At 42.5% G+C, this 17,885-nt stretch overlaps 1 long non-coding RNA gene across 1 annotated transcript; it reads right to left on the reverse strand.

Annotated features, from left to right (window-relative positions):
- Positions 1-1,147: 1,147 nt before the first annotated feature.
- Positions 1,148-14,967, reverse strand: LOC137621970 (uncharacterized). The gene is made up of 3 exons (XR_011040305.1): positions 14,558-14,967; positions 1,911-1,963; positions 1,148-1,274 (listed from the first exon to the last, which is right to left on the reverse strand). It is a non-coding gene; the product is annotated as an uncharacterized lncRNA (long non-coding RNA).
- Between the last annotated feature and the right edge of the window lie 2,918 nt (positions 14,968-17,885).

The following is a 17,885-nucleotide window of genomic DNA, read 5'->3' on the forward strand; positions in this document are numbered from 1 at the left end:
TTTCCTTCAGACCTATTATAGGATCGTGACAAAACCTAACAAATAATATAATCCTGGGCCACAAGCCTCATGTCACAAACTTTTTAGGAATCATTAGCTTCCAATACAGGTAAAGTCCAATCAACATATCAACTTATTGGTTTGATCCATACTTACCAGGTACGGTGATATGAGCAAAGGGCTCTAAGCACTTGGTCCTGCATTAAGAGGGACAAATTACATTAATCTCAGGAACCTGTCATTATTTGCCCCAAGACTCATCACTTTGTATACTGTATACTACAGTACACAAATCCCTCCACAAAAAAAAAAAAAAAAAAAAAAAAAAAAATAAATACTCAAAAGTCAGCTACTTAGGCTTAACACATTTTACCAATTTCCTAGAACTGTAAGGCTAATATGATCCTGTATCAAAAATTGCAGTGGAAGAGGTAATACACTGATGGCCTACAATTTTAATTCTTCCCATTTGTAACACAGCCCTTCTTGGTTACTATCCTTTGACACCCATTGTGGTACTGCCGTATGATTTTTCATGGGGCATTACAAGGGGTTTAGCATCAGACTTGCAACATATGATGGCGTGGCGATTCCATCCTATGCATTTAGGCTACAAAACTTGACCCAGCAACCATTTACATATTGGCCTGTGTACAAACACTTTACACAGCCGCCTTCCATGAACAGCTTCTTTGCTTACTTGAATTGAAAGCTTGCCTATTCTATAACACTTTTCCCTGGAATGCTACTGTATATAGTTTTCCACATGCGATTCTTCCGGAAGGGAGATGATGTGCAAAGTCAAGGACGACATACTAAGCTTACATCAGACAACGCAAGTCGTTCTGCATATACACCTTTAGATATCAGGTCTGCAAGATTGTCCTGGCCAGAACAATGTTGGCAACAGGAAGGAGGAGCCAACTATTTCTACAACTCTGTTAGCTACAAGGTTTGACAAATATTTTGGTCTCTCTTTATAAAAGCTAGGGCAACAGTGGAATCTGTCCAGCATTGAATGTCGGTCTCCTGGACAAGCCACAATGCAGACCAGAAAAAAAAAAAAAAGTCTTTAGTACACAATGGTGTACCAAGTATTTCAAACCTAGGGATAACAAAATTCTTTATAGGGCTACCTCACCTCTTGTTGCAACCAGAAATAGGTTGAAATTATTTCTGTCAGGCACCGCTCTCATATACACATGCACCATAACCCTTTTCCGAGGCATCATCAACGGCATGGAGTTGAATATCAAGATCTCTCCAGGGTAACACTGTAAAATAAGTTAACTATTAATTCTCAATGATTCCAGCACAGATAATCCTACAACCCATTACTTAACTCTGCATTGCAGAGTCTCATATAACTGTTCATTACAGTCTAAAGCTAGTTTCCAAATTCCTTGGAACAATAATTTTGCATGCATAACAAAGGACATATGAACCCCAAGGGGTCAAAAAATCAAGCAGGCTTAACACATTCGTCTTGGTACATACAACATCCAATCTTCTCAATGCATAGCATTCATTGTTAAGTAACTGACTTTACAGATTCGCATTTCCATGGAAGGGCCACTTCATAACTGCCCTCCTTATAACTTGCAAAATCTTTCAAAATGAAGCGCACTACTAGGGTCAGGCTTAAGGACCCCCGGCTACTTCCTTGGCTTGAATGCAAACAGATTCCAGAACCCATGAATTACTTAAACTAATCTCTTGAAAATCATCAATTGCTAACAGTTGTGCAACTAAACAATAATTTCCTTCAGACTTATTATAGGTTAGTGACAAAACCTAACAAAAAATATACTCCTGGGCCACAAGCCTCGTGTCACAAATTGGAATCATTAGCTTCCAATACAGGTAAAGTTCAATCAACATATCAACTTTCTGGTTTGATCCATACTTACCAAGTACGGTGATATGAGCAAAGGGCTCTAAGCACTTTGGGTCCAACTTGGTCCTGCAATAAGAGGGACAAATTACATTAATATCAGCAACCTGTCGTTATTTGCCCCAAGACTTATCACTTCGTATATACTGTACAGTACTACACAAATCCCTCCACAAAAAAAAAAAAAAAAAAAAAAAAAAAAAAAAAAAAAAAACTCAAAAGTCAGCTACTTAGGCTTAATACATTTGACCAGTTTCCTAGAAATGTAAGGCTCACATGATCCTGTATCAAAAATTGCCGTGGAAGAGTTAATACACTGATGGCCTACAATTTTAATTCTTCCCATTTGTAACACAGCCCTTCTTGGTTACTATCCTTTGACACCCATTGTGCTACTCCCGTATGATTTTTCATGGGGCATTACAAGGAGTTTAGCATCAGACTTGCAACATATGATGGCGTGGTGATCTAGCCTATGCATTTAGGCTACTAAACTAAATCCAGCAACCATTTACATAGTGGCCTGTGTATAAACACTACACAGCCGCCTTCCATGAACGGCTTCTTTGCTTACTTGAATTGAAAGCTTGCCTTTCCTATAACACTTTTCCCTGGAATGCTACTGTATATAGTTTTCCACAGAATGCACACTAAAGCTTTGAAGCAACTCCTCCTCATGATGTTTGAAGGGTAAAGGCCAAACCTTAGCTGAATTTTTTCTGCCACTTATCAATGCTGGATTCCTCGGATTTTCTGTAGTTCAGCCCTCTACAAGTGCAGGTTTTTTCTTGCCTTTCTACTTTTTACTGCAATAATTTCAGCAATGCCTCTAGGTCTCCTGATCTAGCATTCTTTGTAAAATAACTTACTTTACAGACTCGCATTTCCATGGAAGGGCCACTGCATAACTACCCTCCTTATAACTTGCCATATTCTCAAAATGAACCGCACTACTACGGTCGGGATTAAGGGACCCAGGTTACTTCCTTGGCTTGAATGCCTACAGATTACAGATCCCCAAAATTACTCAAACTAATCTCTTGAAAAATCATCAATTGCTAACTGTTGTGCAACTAAACCACAATTTCCTTCAGACAAAACCTAACAAAAAATATATACTAATGGGCCACAAGATCTCATGTCACAAACTTTTTAGGAATCATTAGCTTCCAATACAGGTAAAGTCCAATCAACATAACTTTTTAGTTTAATCCGAACCTGCCAGGTAAGTTGATATAAGCATAGAGCTCCAAGTACTTAGTCCACCTTGATCCTATATTAAGAGGGACATATTACATTATTCTCAGCAACCTGTTGTTATTTGCTCCAAGATTCATCACTTCATATAAAGTGCACAAATCACTCCCCCACCCCACCCCCCAAAAAAAAGTCCCTTAAGCTTAACCTATTTTACCAATTTTCTGGAAATGCAGGACCGATATGATCCTGTATCAAACGTTACAGTAGCAGAGGTAATACCCTGATGGCCTACAACTTCAATTCTTCCCATTTGTAACACAGCCCTTCTTAGTTACTATCCTTTGCCACTACAGTATGTGCTACTCCCGTACGTTTTTTCACAGGGCGTTACAAGGGTTTAACATCAAACTTCCGACATATGATGAAGTGGCGATTCCAGCCCATGCATTTACAATACTTGATCCAGCAACCATTTGCATAGTGGCCTGTGGATAAACATTTTACACAGCTGCCTTCAATGAATAGCTTCTTTACTTACTTCGAGTGAAAGCTTGCCTATCCCATAATAACTTTCCCTGGAATATATGTAGTTTTCCACAGAAACAGATCCTCCTCACGATGTTTGAAGGGTAGAGACCAAACCCTGGCTGAACTTTTTCTGCCACTTCTCAATGCTGGATTCCTTGGGTTTTCTTTAGTTCAACCCTTTACGAGTGCAGGCTCTTTCTTGCCTTTCTACTTTTCATTGCAAGACTTTCAGCAACCCTTCTAGGTCTCCTCCTCTACATCCACTATTGTGAGACCAATCCAACCACATCTTGTGGAAAAGCCATGACAAGATCATGATTACCAATACCAGCTTATACTGGTCCCCTTTAACTCCAAGATCCTAAAAACTCCAGATGTGACCAACTAAATCGTCTTGTAATTTTGCAACAATGTGACTTAGTTATCAGATTTGGGCTCCTTTACAAGGCAAGCTTGCATAATGCCCTGAATATGGACTGAAATTTTTCTGTCTCTAAACCTATCTTCTAACAGCTGACATGCTATTCTGTAATGGGCTGCAGTCTGAGCTAAACTTTGCCCTTCAGTACAGAGCACAGATGCATGAATTTATAGACAAGGTATAGGCCTGTCATCGGCAATATCCTCGAACTGGTCCAAAAATAATATCCGCTCTTATTTTCCCTACCAAATTTTACCAGTTGAAGTTCAATATTGGTTTCACAATGTAAATACAATTTACAAGGATTATACACTATAATCAACAATTGTTTAATACGTTCTTCAATACATAGACCTCAAGAATAATTCAGCTGGTTTGATACAATGTAAACAGCATTGTGAATGTTCACTAAGGACATAATATTCTTACAACATAGTGTCCATTCCCAAAAATAATGGAGTAACTGTTGAACTTGTTCCTACACTAATAAAACCGTCGTCCTTTAATAAGAGATTTATCCTAAGGAGGGTGGAAGTTCCTATAACCAAACTGGCTGGTTCATTTTCCCTGGAAATATTAAAGCAATTTGGTCCTATATAGAAGCAAAAGTGATGACTTCCATCAACCTCCTAACAACATGAGGCAGGCGTTTGGCTAGGTCAACACCAAGAACTGCCAGATGGTCAAGGCAGAACCTATATCCGTGTGGAGGATATGTGCGATTGTATGACTATCATTTGAAAGGGGTTTGCATATATTTGCCCATCCTGTCTTCTCCCTTGTCTGGGAGGAAGGGGGAAGATACTCCTAAACAAAACTACTTTAAGGAAAGTTGCTCGATCATGTGGCTTACCTGCATCTAGTATGTTGGTTTTGGGCCTTAAGTCTCTTATTGGGAGTGTGTCTCAATTCTAAATCCAAAAACTCAGGAGAAAGGAAGCTTGTTGCTTCTCTCTTCATTCTTCTTCTTCTTCCCAGCTTTATCCCTATTCGGGGTCGCCGTTTCTAATGAGTCTCTTCCATCTCCCTCTGTCCTGTGTCATTTCCTCCCATACTCCCTTCTCCCTCATATCATCTCTAATGCAATCTCTCCACCTGGTCTTAGGTCTTCCTCTCCTTCGTGTTCCATCCACGTCCATCACTTCTCTTGCTATGTGTTGCCCTTCTCTTCTCATCAGGTGGCCATACCATCTTAACCTTGCCTCTTGCACTTTCTTTGATGCCTCAGTGACTTTTACTGTACCCCTAATATGTTCATTTCTAACCCTGTCCTTTTTGGTTACTCCACTCATCCACCTAAGCATCCTCATCTCGGTTACGTTCAACTTTCTACCCTCTGTTTTCTTTAGGGGCGCTGCTTCCAATCCATATGTCATTGCTGGTCTGACCACTGCCTTGTGCACTCTGCCCTTCAATCTTATAGGGACTTTCCTATCACATATGATACCAGACACCTTCCTCCAGTTGTTCCAACCACACTGAATCCGGTTGTTAATTTCCTCTTCCATGTTCCCCCCATTGTCGATCACTGAACCAAGGTACTTGAATTTATGAACCCTTTTGATGTTTCCTCCGCCTAATTTGATCGTTGTTTGCTGGTCGCCATCCATTCAGTCTAGAAAAGAAATGTCACATAAATGTATAGGAAAAGTTAAAAGAGCACACAGATCCTATGGTTCTTTTATTCATCCCAATTAATTCAATAAATTACATTCACGGTACAGACAAGACAAGCAAATCAATTGGTACAACAAATTATAGATTGAACAGCTAAAAATCAATAAAAGAAGGTAATAACTATGACACGGGACGAGTGATAAAACACGGGACGAGCAATAAAGCACAGGGGAGGGGAAAAGATGCAATCACCAAACACAAGAGGAAACTATTGGTTTTACTTCATAAATAAAATTTATAAGAATTATGCACACATTATAAGGGTCATACGAGACATTTAACAATAATTCAATACAAGATTCTTTAAAAAAGTAAGTACGTATATTTCAAATCATCTGATACAATGTAAACAGTATCGTGAATGTTCTCTTTGACCAAATCATTCTTTCAACATCTTTCCCACTAAAGGAGTATGTCAACAATTCTATAATTGTAAGAAGCTACAAGTTATTAGCAGGTGCCTTAATGGACCTCCCCCAAGGGTTTTACCCACATTAAACTTGAGTGATTCAATAGCATCCACAGGATCCCATGGAACTGAACTGTTCTAAATTTATTTCATCCGGATAATTACAAACCTTTTCCTAACCAACATCTGATACAGTATTTCTAAATTATATAGTTTTTGAACAGGACTAGTCTTCAATCCATAATTAGTTTTAACTTTGGCACTTCCCACAATTCCACTTTCCTCAAGGTATAATTCAGTAACAACTACATGGGGGCAAATCAACTTTTGATACTTTTTCTCCTTTAATATTACAACAGAACCCTAATAAAATGTTATTTTTATAATAAAATAAATTTTTGAATATACTTACCCGGTGATTATATAAGCTGCAGCTCTGCTGCCCGACAGAAAAACTCTACGCTCGAAATCCGCCAGCGATCGCTATGCAGGTAGGGGGTGTACTTCAACAGCGCCATCTGTCGTGCAGGTACTCAGTACTCAATGTAAACACAGAACTCAATTTTCTCCTCGGTCCACTGGGTCTCTATTGGGGAGGAAGGGAGGGTCCTTTAATATATAATCACCGGGTAAGTATATTCAAAAATTTATTTTATTATAAAAATAACATTTTTCAATATTAAACTTAGCCGGTGATTATATAAGCTGATTCACACCCAGGGGGGTGGGTAGAGACCAGCATTAATTGTTTACATTATTATGAGCTAAGGATTTCGTATTTCATTTTAGCAGTTATTCAAAATAAACAAAATAAATAAGTACCTGGTAAGGAAGTCGACTTGAACAATTACTCTGCCTTTTTAAGTACGTCTTCCTTACTGAGCCTCGCGATCCTCTTAGGATGCTGAGCGACTCCTAGGAGCTGAAGTATCAAGGGTTGCAACCCATACTACAGGACCTCATCAAAACCTCTAATCTAGGCGCTTCTCAAGAAAAGAATTTGACCACCCGCCAAATCAACCAGGATGCGAAAGGCTTCTTAGCCTTCCGGACAACCCAAAAACAACAATAAAAAACATTTCAAGAGAAAGATTAAAAAGGTTATGGAATTAGGGGAATGTAGTGGTTGAGCCCTCACCCACTACTGCACTCGCTGCTACGAATGGTCCCAGGGTGTAGCAGTTCTCGTAAAGAGACTGGACATCTTTAAGATAAAAAGACGCGAACACTGACTTGCTTCTCCAATAGGTTGCGTCCATTATACTCTGCATTTTGTTTAAAAGCCACTGAAGTAGCGACAGCTCTAACTTCATGTGTCTTTACCTTCAGCACAGCATGGTCTTCTTCATTCAGATGGGAATGAGCTTCTCGTATCAACAGTCTGATATAATAGGAAACTGCATTCTTTGACATAGGTAAAGAAGGTTTCTTAATAGAACACCATAAAGCTTCTGACTGTCCTCGTAAAGATTTAGTTCGTCTTAAATAGAACTTAAGAGCTCTAACAGGGCATAAGACTCTTTCTAGTTCATTTCCAACCAAATTTGAAAGGCTTGGAATATCGAACGATTTCGGCCAAGGGCGAGAAGGTAGCTCGTTTTTGGCTAGAAAACCAAGCTGTAAAGAACATGTAGCCATTTCAGATGAGAATCCGATGTTCCTGCTGAAGGCGTGAATCTCACTGACTCTTTTAGCTGTGGCTAAGCAAACCAGGAAAAGTGTCTTTAAAGTGAGATCTTTAAAGGAGGCTGATTGTAGTGGCTCGAACCTTTCTGACATCAGGAATCTTAGTACCACGTCTAAATTCCAACCAGGTGTAGCCAAACGACGCTCCTTCGTGGTCTCAAAAGACTTAAGGAGGTCCTGTAGATCTTTGTTGTTGGAAAGATCTAAGCCTCTGTGACGGAAGACTGTTGCCAACATGCTTCTGTAACCTTTGATAGTGGGAGCTGAAAGGGATCTTTCTTTCCTCAGGTATAATAGGAAGTCAGCTATTTGGGTTACAGAGGTACTGGTCGAGGATACTGATACCGACTTGCACCAATTTCGGAAGACTTCCCACTTCGACTGGTAGACTCTAAGAGTGGATGTCCTCCTTGCTCTAGCAATCGCCCTGGCTGCCTCCTTCGAAAAGCCTCTAGCTCTAGAGAGTCTTTCGATAGTCTGAAGGCAGTCAGACGAAGAGCGTGGAGGTCTGGGTGTACCTTCTTTACGTGTGGCTGACGTAGAAGGTCCACTCTTAGAGGAAGAGTTCTAGGAACGTCCACCAGCCATTGAAGTACCTCGGTGAACCATTCTCTCGCGGGCCAGAGGGGAGCAACCAACGTCAACCTTGTCCCTTCGTGAGAGGCGAACTTCTGCAGTACCTTGTTGACAATCTTGAACGGGGGGAATGCATAAAGGTCTAGATGGGACCAATCCAGCAGAAAGGCATCTATATGAACTGCTGCTGGGTCCGGGATCGGTGAGCAATATATTGGGAGCCTCTTGGTCATTGAGGTTGCGAAGAGATCTATGGTAGGTTGGCCCCATGTGGCCCATAGTCTCTTGCACACATCCTTGTGTAGGGTCCATTCTGTTGGGATGATTTGACCCTTCCGACTGAGGCAATCTGCCATGACATTCATATTGCCTTGTATGAACCTCGTTACTAGAGAGAGGTTTAGATCTCTTGACCAGGTGAGGAGGTCCCTTGCGATCTCGTACAACGTCATAGAATGGGTCCCTCCTTGCTTGGAGATGTACGCCAAGGCCGTGGTGTTGTCCGAGTTCACCTTCACCACTTTGCCTTGAAGGAGGGACTTGAAGCTTTTCAAGGCCAGATGAACTGCCAGTAGCTCCTTGCAGTTGATGTGTAACGTTCTTTGATTCGAGTTCCACGTTCCCGAGCATTCCCGACCGTCTAGTATCGCACCCCAGCCTACGTCCGATGCGTCCGAGAAGAGAATGTGGTTGGGGGTCTGAACAGCCAGGGGCAGACCCTCTCTGAGGTTGATACTGTCCTTCCACCAAGTCAGTGTTGACTTCATCTTCTCGGAAATGGGGATCGAGACCGCTTCTAGCGTCTTGTTCTTTTCCCAGTAAACAGCTAGATGATATTGAAGGGGACGGAGGTGTAGTCTCCCTAACGAAACGAACTGTTCCAGGGATGATAGCGTCCCTATCAGACTCATCCACTGTCTGACTGAACAACGTTTCTTCTTTAGCATGATCTGGATGCATACCTGGGCTTGACTTGTTCTGGGGGCCGACGGAAAAGCCCGAAAAGCTTGACTGTGAATCTCCATCCCTAAGTAAACTATAGTTTGGGATGGGACCAGTTGGGACTTTTCCATATTGACCAGGAGACCCAATTCCTTGATCAGATCTAGAGTCCACTTTAGATTCTCCAGACAGCGACGACTGGAAGACGCTCTTAGAAGCCAGTCGTCCAAATAGAGGGAGGCTCTGATATCCGCTAAATGCAGGAATTTGGCAATATTCCTCATCAGCCTCGTAAAAACAAGAGGAGCCGTGCTTAGGCCAAAGCACAGGGCTCGAAATTGGTAGACAACCTTGTCGTAAACGAATCTCAGAAAAGGTTGGGATTCTGGGTGGATGGGGACGTGAAAGTATGCGTCCCTTAGGTCTAAAGAGACCATCCAGTCTTCCTTTCTGACCGCTGCTAGAACTGACTTTGTGGTCTCCATGGCGAACGTCTGCTTTGTGACAAAGACATTCAGCGCACTGACGTCTAGCACCGGCCTCCACCCTCCTGTCTTCTTTACCACTAAGAAGAGACGGTTGTAGAAGCCCGGGGATTGATGGTCCCGGACTTTGACTACCGCTCCCTTTTGTAGCAAGAGAGACACCTCCTGCTTCAAGGCTAGCCTCTTGTCTTCCTCTTTGTACCTGGGAGAGAGATCGATGGGAGACGTTGCTAGAGGGGGTTTGCGGACAAACGGGATCTTGTACCCATCTCTTAGCAACTTCACAGATTGTGCATCTGCGCCCCTTTTCTCCCAGATCTGCCAGAAGTTCTTGAGTCTGGCTCCCACTGCTGTCTGAAGAAGGTGGCAGTCAGACTCTGCCTTTAAAGGACTTGGTACCTTTCTTCTTCCCACGTCTCCCTTCGGCACGAGCACCTCCTCTGCTGGAGGCTCTGCCACGAAAGGGCGGAATGAATCTGGACGCTGGAGTGTCCATCCTGGGTCTAGATACGGTAGGCAAAGGGGTGGCTTTGCGGGCAGAGGACGCAACCAGGTCATGGGTGTCCTTCTGAATCAAGGAGGTAGCAATCTCCTTTATCAATTCCTCTGGGAAGAGGCACTTTGAGAGAGGAGCAAAAAGAAGTTCCGATCTCTGACACGGTGTTACTCCAGCTGACAGGAACGAGCAAAGGTTTTCCCGTTTCTTGAGGACCCCGGAAACGAACGAAGCCGCAAGCTCACTGGATCCGTCACGTATGGCCTTGTCCATGCAGGACATAATGAGCATGGAAGTTTCCTTGTCAGAAGGGGAGATCTTCCTGCTCAACGCTCCCAAACACCAATCCAAAAAGTTAAAAACCTCGAAGGCTCTGAACACTCCTTTCAACAGATGGTCTAAGTCTGAAGGAGACCAACAAATCTTAGAGCGTCTCATGGCTAGCCTGCGGGGAGAGTCTACTAGACTTGAGAAGTCGCCCTGGGCAGAGGCAGGAACTCCCAAGCCGAGAACTTCTCCCGTGGCATACCAGACGCTCGATCTGGAAGAGAGTCTCGCAGGGGGAAACGTAAATGCTGTCTTCCCAAGGTTCTTTTTGGACTGCATCCATTCTCCCAACACTCGTAAAGCTCTCTTAGACGAGCGGGCGAGGACGAGCTTCGTAAAGGCAGGCGCGGATGACTGCGTGCCTAAAGCGAACTCAGATGGAGGAGAGCGTGGGGCCGCAGATACAAACTGATCAGGATACATCTCCCTGAACAGTGCAAGAACTTTCCTAAAGTCCAAGGAGGGTTGCGTGGTCTTGGGTTCGTCGATGTCCGTATGCGGGTCGTCAATGTGTGCAGCGTCGTCATCATCAGAGAGTCCATCATCTGAAAACTGAGGAGGAAGCGGCAAAGAAGTAGGAATCGGCTGGTCAGCTGAGTCCGGCAGCACGGGTGCATGCGTGACTGAACCGGATGCAACGTCATGGAACTGTTGCCCAGTCTGTGAACTGGCAACAACCATAGCAGCGCGGGGGCGCAAAGCGTCTACTCCAGACTGTCTAGTCTGCTGTGGGCGAGTAGTGGTAACCACACTGGGTTGCGGAGGTTGACGCACCGCGTCAAAACAAAACAACTTAGGTTGTTGTTGTAACTCGCGAACGTCAACGGAAGGTTCCGTGCGTCGCTGAACGTCAACATGCGGCTGGCAGGGTACACTGGAACGCATGGGTGGCGGGACTCTCACAGCTGGAGTGCGGGAGAAGGTAGCCTCAGCGTCCACTGGACGCACAACCGTGGGTGGTTGTAGGCTAGAGGTTGGTGCAGCGTCAACCTTCTCCGCACGAAAGTCCTGCATCAATGACGTTAACTGTGACTGCATGGTCTGCAGCAAAGACCACTTAGGGTCTACAGTAGCAGGTGCGGCAACAGACGGTGTTACTGCCTGATGCGGTACCGCTTTGCCTCTCTTAGGAGGTGTGCAGTCATCGGAAGACTGCAGCGAGTCCGAACTGACCCAGTGGCTACAACTGGGCCGTTGGACTTGCGCGGAAGGGACCGACTTGCGCTTAAGAGGCCGCGAGACCTTGGTCCATGGTTTCTTTCGAGAAACCTCTTCCGCAGACGAGGAATAAATGGGCTCTCTCGTCTTCGTGTGGGTGGGGCGATCTTGGTTAGATACGCCCGAAACCACGGAGGGAACGTCTGTTCGCTGATTAAAGCCTCTCGAACCCTTTGGTCGTACGACATTGCTTCTCCCCTGGGCTTGGGAGCTTGCAAGAGGTCCCGGACTGGGAGGACGACAGGCACGAACAGACGAACCCTCAAGCGCAACACTATCTACAACACTTTCCACAACACTACCACTCACTTTGTCACTACCCACTGCACTCTTACACTTCAACTCCTTGACGTCTGCCATGAGTTGGTTACGGTCACTCGCCAATGACTCGACTCTCTCACCCAGAGCCTGGATGGCACGCATCATATCTGCCATCGAAGGTTGTTGAGTGCTAGAAGGGGGATCAGGAGCAACCACTACAGGGGAAGGAATAGGTTGTGGGGCATGAGGAGAGGAAAATTCAACGGAGCGAGATGAACTTCTCCTGACTCTATCTCTCTCTAGCCTACGTGTGTATTTCTGGAATTCGATGAAATCGAATTCCGAAAGCCCAACGCATTCCTCACATCGATCTTCCAATTGACAGGTCTTATCCCGACAATTGGAACAAACGGTGTGAGGATCGATAGAGGCCTTCGGAAGACGCCTTGAACAGTCCCTAGCATTACATTTCCTGAACTTAGGGACTTGAGAAGGGTCAGCCATTTTGAATTAGTCAAAGGGGAATTCAAAATCTATCCAAAGTCGTCAACAAATAATCCAAAATCAATAAAAGAATGCAAGGATGTATTGAAGATAACGTCTGCAAAGCGAAAGCTCAAAACTAGAAATGTGTACTTCACCAAAATATGTGAAAACCAATCCAGTAAGCAACAGCGAATTTAGTAGGTCTTGCCGGTGGCACGACAGAGAGAAAATTGAGTTCTGTGTTTACATTGAGTACTGAGTACCTGCACGACAGATGGCGCTGTTGAAGTACACCCCCTACCTGCATAGCGATCGCTGGCGGATTTCGAGCGTAGAGTTTTTCTGTCGGGCAGCAGAGCTGCAGCTTATATAATCACCGGCTAAGTTTAATATTGAAAATTACAATTTGCTCTGAACCTCTTTACCATACAAGGCAGGTTTCTAAGATACTCTGATTGCCTAATTCTCTAAAATGTCTCCAGCCTCTCTCACACAAATCCTTTGAGGATACAACTGAGGTAGACTCCTCTGTCAATTCTAACTGAAAACCAGGTGAATGAACTATAAAATATGGGATGAGGTAAGGGAGTAGCTATAGTACATCATGTAATTCGCCAACAAATGTCAAAGGTCTAGAATTAATACCTTCACTAACATAATGAGGCATTCACACCATTAGATACAATAAACCATTTGGGTGTCAGAGAGCCATAATAGTGCTTCAAGAGGTTGGAGATATCCAGAAAGGTTTCAGCATTGTCCGAGTAGAACATTGGAGGTACACCATGTCTAGCCACAAACCGTCGAATTACCAAGTTGCAGTCAACAACAGAGTGATTCTGTAAGCTATGGGGGGAACAGCTCAAACAACAGCATAGGTAACAAGAATATACAACTTCCTGAAAGAAATATAAAAAATAGGGACCAACAAAATATAAACCTGTTACAGAGAAAGGAGGGGCAGATTTAACTCTTTAACTCAGGCTGAGAACAGAATATGTCTTCACAACGACAACAAGCAATGCACAGTCTACAAACCCTTGATGCAACCTGACAAGGACGGATAATCCAATAATTGTTCTGCAAAGTAGGAAAAAATGTAGCAACACCAATATGTTTATGCATCACATGCTGGAAAAGATCTAACAACGCAATGTGAGTAACAGGCATGATGATGGAATGTTTACTTTCAAACATTAATTCTGCATTTTCCAAGTACCCCTTTATTCTCGGTAATCTATCCTCAACTGGATAAGGATCAAGTTTGATCAAGGAGGACCCCTTTGGGAGGGGCTGAGACAAAGTCAGAGCATTTACTACTCTTGCAAAGGTTTCTTTATACAAAGTAAAATAGTTTTACTTTGGCATTTGTTAATTTTCCATATGTCAGGGACCCACCTATTTTACTAGATGAAGCTTAGCAATACCTACAAATCTTAAAACCCAACCTACAACATCAAGTGCCCTCTGAAAGGAGCTCCAATGAGAGAATATAAACAAGGGCCGATTAGTATCGACTGCAACACTGTCATTTCCACGTTGCTCTTTGTGGGGAAAACTCCTCTCGCAATTCTTCCGGAAGTGGGAGAGATGATGTGCAAAGCCAAGGACGACATACTAAGTTAACAACAGACAGCACAAGTTGTGCCACATAAACACCATTAGATATCAGGTCCACTAGATTCTCCTGGCCAAGACAATGTTGGCAACAGGAAGGAGGGTCCAACTCTTTAATTCCCACAACTCTGTTAGCTACAAAGGTTTGACATCTACTTTGGTTTCCCTTTATAAAAGCTATGGCAACAGTGGAATCTGTCCAGCATTGAATGTTTGTCTCTTGGATAAACCACAATGCAGATTTCAGAAATAAAAAAAAAAAGTCTAGTACACAATAGGGCACCAAGTATTTCAAACCTAGGTATAACAAAATTCTTTATAGGGGCTACCTTACCTCTTGTTGCAACCAGAAATAGGTTGAAATTATTTCTGTCAGGCACCGCTCTCATATACACATGCACCATAACCCTTTCCCGAGGCATCATCAAAGGCATGGAGTTGAATATCAGGAAAATCGCTCTAGGGTAACTCTGTAAAATAAGTTAACTATTAATTCTCAATGATTCCAGCACAGATAATCCTACAACCCATTACTTAACTCTGCATTGCATAGTCTCATATAACTGTTCATTACAGTCTAAAGCTAGTCTCCAAATTCCTTGGAACAATAATTTTGCATGAATAACAAAGGGACATATGAACCCCAAGGGGTCAAAACATCAAGCAGGCTTAACACATTCGTCTTGGTACATACAACATCCAATCTTCTCAATGCATAGCATTCATTGTTAAGTAATTTACTTTACAGATTCGCATTTCCATGGAAGGACCACTTCATAACTGCTCTCCTTATAACTTGCCAAATTTTCAAAATTAATCGCACTACTAGGGTCAGGCTACTTCCTTGGCTTGAATGCAAACAGATTCCAGACCCCAAAAATTACTCAATTGCTAGCAGTTGTGCAACAAAGACAATTTCCTTCAGACCTATTATAGGATCGTGACAAAACCAAACAAAATATATACTCCTGGGCCACAAGCCTCATGTCACAAACTTTTTAGGAATCATTAGCTTCCAATACAGGTAAAGTCCAATCAACATATCAACTTTTTGGTTTGATCCATACTTACCAGGTTAGGTGATATGAGCAAAGGGCTCTAAGCACTTTGGGTCCAACTTGGTCCTGCATGAAGAGGGATAAATTACATTAGTCTCAGCAACCTGTCGTTATTTCCCCCAAGACTCATCACTTCGTATATACTACACAAATCCCTCAAAAAAAAAAAAAATAAAAAAAAAAATAAAATAAAAAAAAAGCTCAAAAGTCAGCTACTTAGGCTTAACACATTTTACCAATCTCCTAGAATTGTAGGGCTAACATGATCCTGTATCAAAAATTGCAGTGGAAGAGGTAATACACAGATGGCCTACAATTTTAATTCTTCCCATTTGTAACACAGCCCTTCTTGGTTACTATCCTTTGACACCCATTGTGCTACTGCCGTATGATTTTTCATGGGGCATTACAAGGGGTTTAGCATCAGACTTGCAACATATTTGCAAATATGATGGCGTGGCGATTCCAGCCTATGCATTTAGGCTACAAAACTTGACCCAGCAACCATTTACATTGTGGCCTGTGTATAAACACTTTACACAGCCGCTTTCCATGAACGGCTTCTTTGCTTACTTGAATTGAAAGCTTGCCTATCCTATAACACTTTTCCCTGGAACTGTATTTAGTTTTCCACAAAATGCACACTAAAGCTTTGAAGCAACTCCTCCTCATGATGTTTGAAGGGTAGAGGCCAAACCCTGGCTGAAATTTTTCTGCCACTTATCAATGCTGGATTCCTCGGATTTTCTGTAGTTCATCCCTTACAAGTGCAGGCTTTTTCTTGCCTTCCTACTTTTCAATGCAATAATTTCAGCAATGCCTCTAGGTCTCCTCATCTAGCATTCTTTGTTAAATAACTTACTTTACAGACTTGCATTTCCATGGAAGGGCCACTGCATAACTACCCTCCTTATAACTTGCCATATTCTCAAAATGAACCGCACTACTACGGTTGGGATTAAGGGACCCAGGTTACTTCCTTGGCTTGAATCCCTACAGATTACAGATCCCCAAAATTACTCAAACTAATCTCTCAATTTTGTGCAACTAAACCACAATTTCCTTCAGACAAAACCTAACAAAAAATATACTACTGGGCCACAAGCTCTCATGTCACAAACTTTTTAGGAATTATTAGCTTCCAATATAGGTAAAGTCCAATCAACATAACTTTTTGGTTTAATCCATAACCGCCAGGTAAGTTGATATAAGCAAAGGCCTCTAAATACTTTGGGTCCAACTTGGTCCTACATTAAGAGGGATAAATTACATTAATCTAGGCAACCTCTTATTATTTGCCCCAAGACTCATCACTTTGTATATACTACACAAATACAGTACTCAAAAGTCAGCCATTTAGGGTTAACCCATTTTACCAATTTTCTAGAAATGTAGGACAGATATCATCCTGTATCAAACATGGGTAATACCCTGATGGCCTACAATTTCAATTCCTCCCATTTGTTACACAGCACTTGTTAGTTATTATCCTTTGACACTGTGTGCTACTCCTGTATGTTTTTTCACAGGGTTTAACATCAGACTTCCAACATATGATGAAGTGGCGATTCCAGCCCATGCATTTACAATACTTGACCCAGCAACCATTTGCAAAGTGGCCTGTGAATAAACATTTTATACAGCTGCCTTCAATGAATAGCTTCTTTGCTTACTTTAAGCAAAAGCTTGCCTATCCCATAATACTTTCCCATGGAATATATGTAGTTTTCCACAGAACGCACACTACAGCTGTGAAACAGCTCCTCCTCATGATGTTTGAAGGGTAGAGGCCAAACCATGGTTGAACTTTTTCTGCCACTTCTCAATGCTGGATTCCTTGAGTTTTCTATTGTTCAGCCCTTTATGAGTGTGGGCTCTTTCTTGCCTTTTTACTTTTCATTGCAAGAATTTCAGCAACCCTTCTAGGTCTCCTCCTCTACATCCACTATTGTGAGACCAATCCAACCACATTTTGTGGAAAAGCCATGACAAGATCACGATTACCAATACCAGCCTATACTGGTCTCCTCTAACTCCAAGAGCCTCTAAACCCCAGATGTGACCCACTAAATCGTCTTGTAATTTCCGCAACAATGTGATTAGGTTATCACACTTTCGACTCCTCGCCTAGGCAAGCTTGCATACTGCCCTAAAAATGGGCCAAAATAATTTTTTCAGTCTCTCCATATCTCTCTTCTAACAAATGACATGCCATTTTGTAATGGGCTGCCTTCCGAGTTAAGCCTGTATCACACCCTTTGCCTTACCCTCCAATACAGAGCGCAGATGCATAAATTTGGAGATAAGGCAAAGATTTGTCATCGACAATAACCTTGAACTGGTCCAATTTGGTATCCACTCTTATTTTCCCACCAAATTTTACCAGTTTAAGTTCAATATTGGTTTCACAATGTAAATACAATTTACAAGGATTATACACTATAATCAACAATTGCTTAATATGTTCTTCAATATGTAGACCTTAAGAATAACTCGGCTGGTTTGATAAAATGTATACGTATACAATATTGTGAATGTTCACTTAGGACATAATATTCTTACAGCATAGTCTCCATTCCCGCAAATAATGGAATGACTGTTGCA

Source organism: Palaemon carinicauda, chromosome 28 (genome assembly GCF_036898095.1).
Source record: "Palaemon carinicauda isolate YSFRI2023 chromosome 28, ASM3689809v2, whole genome shotgun sequence".
NCBI lineage: Eukaryota > Metazoa > Arthropoda > Malacostraca > Decapoda > Palaemonidae > Palaemon > Palaemon carinicauda.